The sequence below is a fragment of the Carlito syrichta genome, unplaced genomic scaffold (assembly GCF_000164805.1).
Source record: "Carlito syrichta isolate Samal-C Ts95f unplaced genomic scaffold, Tarsius_syrichta-2.0.1 Scaffold311968, whole genome shotgun sequence".
NCBI classification, from domain to species: domain Eukaryota; kingdom Metazoa; phylum Chordata; class Mammalia; order Primates; family Tarsiidae; genus Carlito; species Carlito syrichta.
In genome coordinates this window covers 250,574-260,423 of record NW_007256064.1, presented here as the reverse complement: position 1 = coordinate 260,423, position 9,850 = coordinate 250,574, and positions in this window count along the sequence as shown.

Genomic DNA, 9,850 nt, shown 5'->3' with positions numbered 1-9,850 from the left:
AAAACTAATAAGAATCATCAGGAGAGCATCTTGGTTAAAAACTTGGGGTCTTTAGTTATCTATACTATTTTGACTCACCATACTGGACCTAATATGTTAGTACAATTTCTAGAAAAATGGAACTATGGTTAAGCCTGCGACTAGCACCACTATAACAAATCAGTGCAAAACTAATAAGCAAAGGACTTCAACAAACAATAATTTTACTTTGTGATGTTGCCTTTGTAATTCCCACCCTACCTAGTCTGGGAGACAGTCTTTAGAGAGATGTTCTTTCTTGTATGCATCTTTAGAGGAGTGTGTTTTCAAGGTCATAAATTATTTATCTCTGAGATATTCTTTGATGGCTAATTTAAGGATACCATCCCACAGGATTTAGCCATCTGCATTAGATTGTCCTGCTTTACTAAGCAGGAAAATCGTTGAATTTTCAATATTTCTCAGTGCCATTATTTTTCTGTTTATCATTGCTAAATTGTAATTGTAATTATATTGAAAGACAGTTATAACAAATATGTAACAGTTAAGATGTTCCAAAGATTAATGTCCTGGGTTTAACAAAACAAATAAACAAATCTACAGGGATTAAATAACACAAAAATAATGTAACCTGGTCATGGGTTGGCTAATAGAAGCACCCAAAGCTCACAGAAACTTGACTCTCTAGGGAAACTGCATTGATATTGCCATTACCTTCACCTCTTTGAGTTTTCAAGGCCTTAGAGTTCCCTTCAAGAAACAGTACAACCTGTCAGAGATGCAAGGTCATCTGATCAAGTTCATTTTTGCATGTGGTGAAGCTGTAGCCCAAAGAGATGAGAAGACTTGCCAATATCTTCCAACACTGCCTGACATTATGGGTTGGGAAGTGCTTTGTGATGGGTGATATTACCTTTGTGCCCACTCTCTTCACCTAACACATCAGGTGGCCCCATGCACAGCTCTTCTGATACTTATCTTCACACACAACCAGATGTAAACTCTATTGGGCAAGATGGCAACCAGCTGCAACTGGCTGAAAACACATGGGGACTAAAAGCCTAGTGAAAGACTGACTTGGATTTATGTCAAAATTAATCAGAAATGTCTTAAGGGTGTCCTGAGTGGTTCTGTTTTTAGTGGACTTTAGAGATGGAAAGATCTGGTTCAAATTCCAACTCTATCACTTTGGTATGGGGACAAATTATTAACTTCTAGCCTTTTGGTGTGGATTTAATTTAAATCCCCTAAAAAACTTACTAAAAACTAGGAGATCTCACTGGATAAATATTTTACTTTTCTATTTTCAAAGCAAAGACACTGTGTATGTTTGGTGTAAAGGAGACAATGGAGACAACAGGGAGGCAGGCAGTGGCCCTCACCCCTTGGGGGAGAAGACAGTCAATTAAAAATTTACAGTAGATGTGTAAGTGTTGCAACAGTAGAAACAGATGGTGCAAAGGGATAAAGCATGTTCATGTAAAGTAATCAAAATTTCAAACTACTATGCCTTGGAAATATAAAGAAAGAAAGAACTACTGTGAGTTTGGGTCATTGTAGAAGACTTCAGAGAGAAAATAACATCTCCTGACTGAGTTTCCCTGCTATGATTCTTGGGAAAAAGTTATTTAAACTTGCTCTGACTCTGTTTATCTATAAAATGGGGGCAATAATAACAACATAATAAGTTTATGTTAATGTTAGTAAGGCACTTTAAATAGTACCTGGCATATAGTAAACATGCAGTAAATGTTGGCTATTATATTTATTTAGATATGTTAAGTTTTGTCAGCTGGAGAAAGACAAGACTGGGACTCTAGATAGATGGGCTTAGGTGCAGATGTATTGAAAAGCAGAGAATGCTCAGGTAATAAAAAGTATCCAGTGAGAATCGTAGCTGATATCAATCCAGTGTTTGCATGTATAAGGCAAAGTGCCAAGCACTTTGATATTTTACTCCATAGAATGTTATTTTGCAGATGAGGAAACTAGGCCTGTGCTACAGTGCTTACAGAACAAAGTCATCATTCTTACGCTCTCTGCAACTTCCAGAAAACATCTGTCATAAGGATTAACACGTTTTGTCTTTCTGCCATGGCAAAATGTCCATCTGGCATGCTCATGGCATTTCTGCCAAGGTGCACGTGATTTCTAGTCTCCCAGTTTGCTTCCTTTGCTGAACAGTGGACACACAACAAAAGACCTACTATACACCCATCACATAGCCACATCCTGGAAGGTTCCACAGCCTATAACCCACCACTAACCCACACTGCCCCCTGATCCTCCTTCTTCGTCAGAAAAATCCACAGGCAGTGGTACCCCATTCATTTAGGTCTTATCCAGGATGCCATGAAGAGCACTGGATCTGGAGGGAAAAATAAAAGCATCTGAGTCCAGAACGAGGTAAACCCCTTAATCTTCCAGGTCTACTCGAGGAGGGTCAGCTGGGACAATGCAGAGTGCCTTGGGGACAGGACAGCATGGTGCCAGGCTAGAACAAAGGGTTGACACAGTAGTGATAAACAGTGCATGTGGCTGGGCAAGAGTTCCCTCTTGGCTTTGTTTCCACAGATCACTCTCATTTTGGCTATGAGCTCCATTCCATTAGAATCATGGAAAATCATGGAAAATCAAAATCTGCCATTTACTAGGCATTAGTGTACACTAATATCTGCAGGAACTTCAGATGTCTCTGTCTATGTGGCCCTTTCAGGTCTGAGGGTTTAAGGGTGTCTGTGCTCAGTCAAGGTCTGAGGACTTCATTAAACTGGGAACACTGATACCCAGGGCCATGTCTCTCTTGGTTATCTTGTCAATACTGTGGCCAAGGGCTCTGATCTCTTCTTCTGACCTCAGTCCTGGGGCAGCTCTCTCCCTCAGACCCTGCCCCCTTCCCCTTCTGATTATTTAGTATCCTCTCTGTGATAGCCATGGGCTTTTACAAGTCACTGGAATGGCCCCTCACCTTAGGCTGCTTTTGATTCCTGCCTTGGCACAAATCCCTTGCCATAGAATCATAAACATGATAGAACCTGACTCTGCCTGAGATGAGTGATACGGGAAAGGAAAGAAAAATATTAAGATAGCAATAAAAATTCAATCTACCATCCTTCCACATAAATAAGTACCATGCAATCCAGAGGTGTGAGAAACAAAAAACCACCTGTCAGAGCTAGTAAGATCTGAGTTCAAATCCTGGCACTATCTATCACTAGGTGTGTGACCTCAAGTAAGTTACTTAACTTCTCTGAACCTTTCTGCAGAAGCCTCTATTTCTGCATGTTAAGTAAGTATTCACACTGGCTACACGATGGAGTTGTTGTGTGAATTAAATAAGATAGCAATAACGTGCAAAGATTCTGGCACTGTGTCTGACGTGTGTTAGCTACTCTATCTGGATAAGTTTTCCTTAGTGAATGAATTATATTGGCAAAGGTTATTCATAAACAATCCATGAAACTCTTCATGTGCATTTTGAATTATTGAGAAAGTTAAAAGAAATATTTGCAGTTACAGAAAAATTATTAACTTCCCTAGAGGGACTCAGTTCTGGAAGCCTCCATGTAAGGGGTCAGACACTGTCCCTCTGTTATACTGTGTCCATGAGCCTGGCATAGTGCATAGTATGCCAAAGACATCTTTGTGCTGAGCCCAGGAAGCATTTTCTGAGGCAGCTATGCAATGACATTTTAATTAACGGAAGTGGCATGTTGACAGTACTTCTGTAGACTGAGTCTGGACATCACTTTTCCCCTGGGGCAGACCAGATGCTCCCCTGTCACCTCTGTCCCTTTGGAGAGGTGCTGAGTTCACATCAGGCCCTAATGAGGATCTCTTCTAGGTCAGGTATTCAAGAACCAGAGATACCAGAGCAGATGAAAAACCAGCCACTGTCTTCCTGAGCTGCTCTCAAAGCATGCAATGCCTTGGGGGACACAGGGACAATCAATAAATGTGCTTCATGCAGTTCTAGAAAGTAACAAAGAGATGGAATGTTGACGTCACGTGACTGCACTAGTTGCTCTGGCAATATGATTGGATGTGTGAATTGAGTGATCCTGAAATTGAACCCAGAAGACTTGCGAACTGAAGAGAATAGCATTATCTATCTGATGCTAGGTCTTCAGGTCCTGGGAAGATGTAATGAGAGGTTACGGGAGATGGAGGAGGATCTGAGTCAAAAGACTTGAGAGGCTCAGCATTATCTTTCTCCATTGCCCCTGCTGTGTCCCTCCTCCTCAACTGGCTGTCCAGATGATAATACCCCAGATGAGAGCTTCCAAAGCCTCCGCCAGCCGATGCCAGGGCTAGTATCCGTACAAGGCAGGCTCTGCAAAAGCCTCCAGTGGGAAAAGGCTGAGTCACCTTAAGATGTTCATCCCTCAGGAGCAAGACAGATGTGATGAACTAGGTGTGTGGGAGACAAAGGCAAGAGGGGACTGAGAAGGGGGCACTATCAGACTGTAAGCCTCTGGGCATAGGCATTTATTGGGCCCCACTGGAATCTGCACAGCTAGGTGCTACCTGGAGTGTGGGGTGGGGTGAAGAAAAGGAAATGGAGAATAAGTCTGTGAACTTGGGAAGAGTCAGAGCTGTCTGTTAAGATGGACCTGAATCCTTGAATTCAGCAAATGTGTGAAATGTGTGTTCTTGTCCCCCTGAGGCCTGGGAAGCTTAACTGGTGACCAATCAACCACTCAGCAAGACAGCCTGTGGTGGGATTTATTAAATAACTGCCCTGAGATAATACAGAAATCATAACATTTCAAATCTTGGTGCTACAAGTGACCTCACAAATCACCAATCTGCTGACCATTGGTAAATTCCCTTTCTGTCATTTCCCAGATAGTCAGAGCAGATGGGTTTTATATCACCCTGACCTGTGAAGATCTGTGTGTGTAAGGGGTAGTGCAGACATGACACATCAGGGTACAAGTCCAGTGTGGGCTTGGCCCTTCTCTCTTCTTCTAAGCAACTTGGTCAGGCATGGCTATTTTTCTCTCTCTCTGTAGCTCCCTGTCAGCCCCAACTCTGGATACGTGGTGTATTCTTCCCATTCTTGCCTAGGATTCTATCAGCTGAAGGCGCCCGACAGGTGCAGTAGGAAGAACATCAGAAGACCTGGTTCTAGTGTCAGCTCTGTCCCACCCTCTGCATTTTCTCTGATACCAAATGTGTGGCATTTTTGCGTGTCACAACTAATTCTCTAACACCAGCTGGGGTCCAACAATTCAATCCTATTCTGACACTAAAGGTTCTTTCCCACAAGGCTACTCTCACTTCAGACTCCAACCATAAACAGGGTGCCCAAATTTCTGCCTGACCTGGTTACAGCTTTAAGGGTTTCTACAATGCTCCTCAGTTTTGATAGTTACTAAAATGATTCAGATAACTCAGGAAAGTACTTATGCTTACAATTTTATTATAATGTGTATCCACAGCTCAGGAAAAGCTGGGTGGAAAGGATGGGCATGCTATGTGTGAAGGGCACAGAGCTCCTGGGCTCGTTCTAGGAATGCTACCCTCCATGCACCTCCATCACCAAACCAAAGTCCTATGAACCCTGTAGTTTAGGGTTTTATGGAAGTTCCATTACCTAGGCATGATTGACCAAATCTCTCCTTTCAAATGCAAGCCTTATTACATCCTGCTCCTAAAATGCTCTATTTTTCATCCAAAAGTCAGAAATAGAAATATGTGGCTTGACATCTCTGCCTCTTGAGTCAGATCTGTACCTTAAATCCTGTCTTGATCACCTACTTGTATATGACTCAATGAAGCTGGGGTCTGACCAGCCCTAAGGGTTTACTGGGAGTGTGGTGGAGTCCAGGAGAACAGAGGTCCACATGTTCTCCTCAACACACCCAAGCAGGAAAGAGAGTCCCTCCCAGGTACACCTTCCAGCTTCTCTGGTCCTCATGCCAATCTCACACCTTTCTGGGTCTGGAACTAGAGATTTCCCGGCTCATATGTCTACATCTTTAAAAGCAGATGGGAAAAGGGTAACACCCAAATCTTGCTTCCAAAGAGTTTCAGCCACCTCCCATTTCTAGACAACTATCTGTGGATTTCCACTTTTCCAGGGCAAATTTTTAATTCCCTATCTTTTCCTATCTTCGGATAGTTGATAGATGTTCATCCTAATATGCAAATAGTAAAACACTAGAGGGCAGCAAATATGCTAGGAAGATGTTGTTTTGCTCTTTCTAAAGTCAGATATCAATACTTAGATCCTCTGCCCTCCAGGGATCCAAGCTCTGCTTACTTGGCTCCCTGTGTTCCAGTGCCAGCAGGACAGCTGCATGTGGATGCATCTGGACTCCCCGTGATGCCTGGGTAGCAGGATGGAATATTTATTATCTTAAGCATTTGCAAAATTATACTGAAATGTAATTCTTTTAATTTGTAAAAGAAATCCTTCTTTTCCATAGTGAAAAAGTTAAGATAGCATATTAAAAATATAAATTACAAATTAGCAGACTCCAAATCCCTTGTTTTTATGTGTTTAAAATTTCTTACATAAGGCTAAGGTGGGAGTTGAGTAGTTGACTGATGGAAGATGATGTGATTTTCTTTTTTTCTTTTAATTTTTTTATTTTAAAGATGTGGGGTACAATTCGGGGTTAGGTATACATATGTTCATTATGCAGGTACCCTTGTTAATGAGGTGTGCTCCCTCCACTTTCCCAGGCAGATTCCCACTACTGCCAATCCCACTTCACCACTCCCCTCCCAGCAGTTTCCTACTACTGCCAATCCTTTTCTTATGGTATTACAATAATTGTTCAAGGTCCACTTATGAGTGAGTACATGTGATACTCAGTTTTTTGTTTCTGTGAAAGATCACTCAGTATTATAGACTCTAAGTCCACCTAGGTTGCTGTGAAATTCATGATTTGGTTCTTCTTTATGACTGTGTAATAGTCCTTCATGTATATATACCACATCTTTTTTATCCAATGATGTGATTTTCAGAGCAGTTTCTAAGTCATGGAAAGATCCTAGCCTGCTCCTCCTCTGTAGACCTGATAGCCCCCACAGTAGTCTCAGGCCCAGCCCATACAGTGAGGAAACATACATTTCTTTCAGGTCCTTGGATGGGGCATGGGGCTAGCATTTCCAGCTGGTCTCCCTGGGTTCTTTTACCCCAGGGACTCCTGGAGAAGGCACCAGGACCGAGTCTCACCTCAAAAGTAGGAAAAGGTAACTGGAGTTCTCTTCAAAATTGTGGGAGGCTTTATGAACTTTGCTGTTGCCAAAATAAATCTGTTTATATCCTTCTGGCCCTGGTTAGAGACATCATTCTGCTTACCAAGAGACACCTCAGGCCTGTTGGAGAAGAATCTAACTGTCTATCCCTTCAGTTGAGGGAGAGATAGGCTTAAGTAGGCTTGACCTTTGTCAATCAGCCTTTGAGGAGCCCACCACGTTATTTTGGGAACTAAGTAAGTATGACTAAGGCCTTAAGTTAGACAGGTCTAGGTTCAGAACTCACTCTGAAAAGTGCCTTATGACACTAGACAAGCTATTTAGCACTTCAGAGCTTCAAATTTTTCACCTGTAAAAAACTTACTGCACAGACTATTTGTGAAGACTAAATGAATACAATAGTGCCTGACACATGAAAGGAAGAAATAACACCAATCTCACTCAGAAAATAGAGGATGAGGAAAACTATTTGACTCATTTTATGAGGTTATAATAATAAAATCTGACAAAAAGAAGAAGTAAGAGGAAGAGGAGCAGGGGCAGAAAGGAAAGGAGAAGGAGGAGAAGAAGGTCATTGCTGACTAATATCTCTTATAAACATAGATAAGAAATCCTTTACAAAATATTAGGAAATCAAATTTAGGAACATGCAAAAGGTATGATGCTGTACTAACCCATTTTACATGGCTATAATGCAATACGTAAGGCTAGGTAACTTATATTCTTTTTTTGGAACTGGAGTTTCACTCTGTCACCTAGGCTGGAGTGCAGTGGCATGCTCATGGCCACCCCAGCATTGACCTGCTGGACTCCAGTGATTTTTCTGCCTCAGCCTTCCAAGAAGCTGAAATTACAGGTGCACACTACCGTACCCAGCTAATTTTCGATTTGTTGTAGAGACAAAGTCTTGCCAAGTTGCCTGGGCTGGTCTTGAACCTGCAGGCTCAGACAATCCACTCTCCTCGGCCTCCCAAAGTACTGGGATTACAAGCTAAGGCACCGAGCCCTGGGTAACTTACAAAGGGAAAAAGACTTATTTTGGCCCATAGTTCTACATGGTACCAGCACCAGCTGGGCTTCTAGTGAGACCTCAGGAAACTTAAAATTATGGCAGAAGGCAGAGAGGGAACAGGCTTGTCACCTGGTAAGAGTGGACGCAAAAGAGGGAGAGAGAGAAGGAGGTACCACTTTCTTTCAAAGAACTAGCTCTTGCATGAACGAGTATAGCAAGAACACATTAATAATTGTGAGAATGGCACCAAGCCATTCATGAAGAATCCTCCTTCCTGACCCAAGCACCTCCCACTAGACCTCACCTCCAACATGGGGGATGACATTTCAACATGAGATTTGAGGGGACAAATTTCTAAACTATATCAGGTGCATTATGGCTAAATAGAATTTATTTTACTTAGCAAGTGTAAATGCATGTTTGGTTTAACAATTAAAAACTAAACACTAGCCGGGCTCGGTGGCTCAGCCTGTAATCCCGCGCCTTTGGGAGGCTGAGGTGAGTGGATTGCCTGAGCCCGCGGGTTCGAGACCCGCCTGGGCAGCGAGACCTCATCTCTACGATAAATCAAAAAAAATCAGTCGGGTGTGGTAGCGCATTCCTGTAATTCCGGCTACTTGGAAGGCTGAGGCGGAAGGATCGCCAGAGCCCAGCAGGTCGAGGCTGCGGTGGCCGGGAGCGGCCACTGCACTCCAGTCTGGGAGACAGAGTGAGACTCCAATTCAAAAAAAAAAAAAAACTAAACACTATAATTTACCATGTCAACAAAATATAGTAGAAAAACTATGTAATTCCAGGAGATGCTGAGAAATGTGACAAAATGTAATATTCAGTCATGATTTTTAAGAAGTGGCAAACTATGCATAGAAGTAAACTTCCTCAATATAATGGAATGCATCTACAAAAAACCTATACATACTATCATTCTCAATCAGTAAATGAAAGGAAGGATCCTGAGAAATTTAGAATAAACTTAGTTCACGTTTTGCCTTAGCATAGCCATTTTTGCTTAGACTGACACGCTTTGACTCTAGCACAGGTTAGACATAGATAGATAAATTTCCAATAAGCAGATTTTAGGAAGCATTTAGACATTTTACTACAGGCCAAGCTGGTAGCCTACCCCACCCCCTTGGCAAATCTCCATCAGATGCAAGACAGGACAGACCAACTTTTCAATTCATGATTTAGCATAATAATCTCTAAGAAACTTTTAAGTTCTTTGTTAAAGGTGGAAGGTCAAAGATCACTCTTTAGCTGGCTAAAGTCATAGAAATGACTAAGGAGCATGTGAATTGGAAATTTCTGACAGGTCTCTTGCAGGAAAAAGCCCTCCCCTTGTCTCCTCCCATCTAGCCCACCACCTTGGCAGCAATTATGTGACTAACCCATGCACCTGCCTGGTGTCCATCACTTGCACTTCTCCCTTCATAATGGATCAGATCACCACTCAATCACCTTAATGACCTTCCCCCATCAAAGGAAGGATTAAAAGGACTCAACCACAAGCAACCAGCTGCCATTGCCTTGCTAAACTATGGTGTAGCCCATGTGTTTTTTGAGCTATGTCCAGGCCATGTTTTCTTAAGTTTTGGCCCCCTTCCCTAACTTGGGGAGGTGAATCTCCTCTTTCTCTCTTTCCTTCTC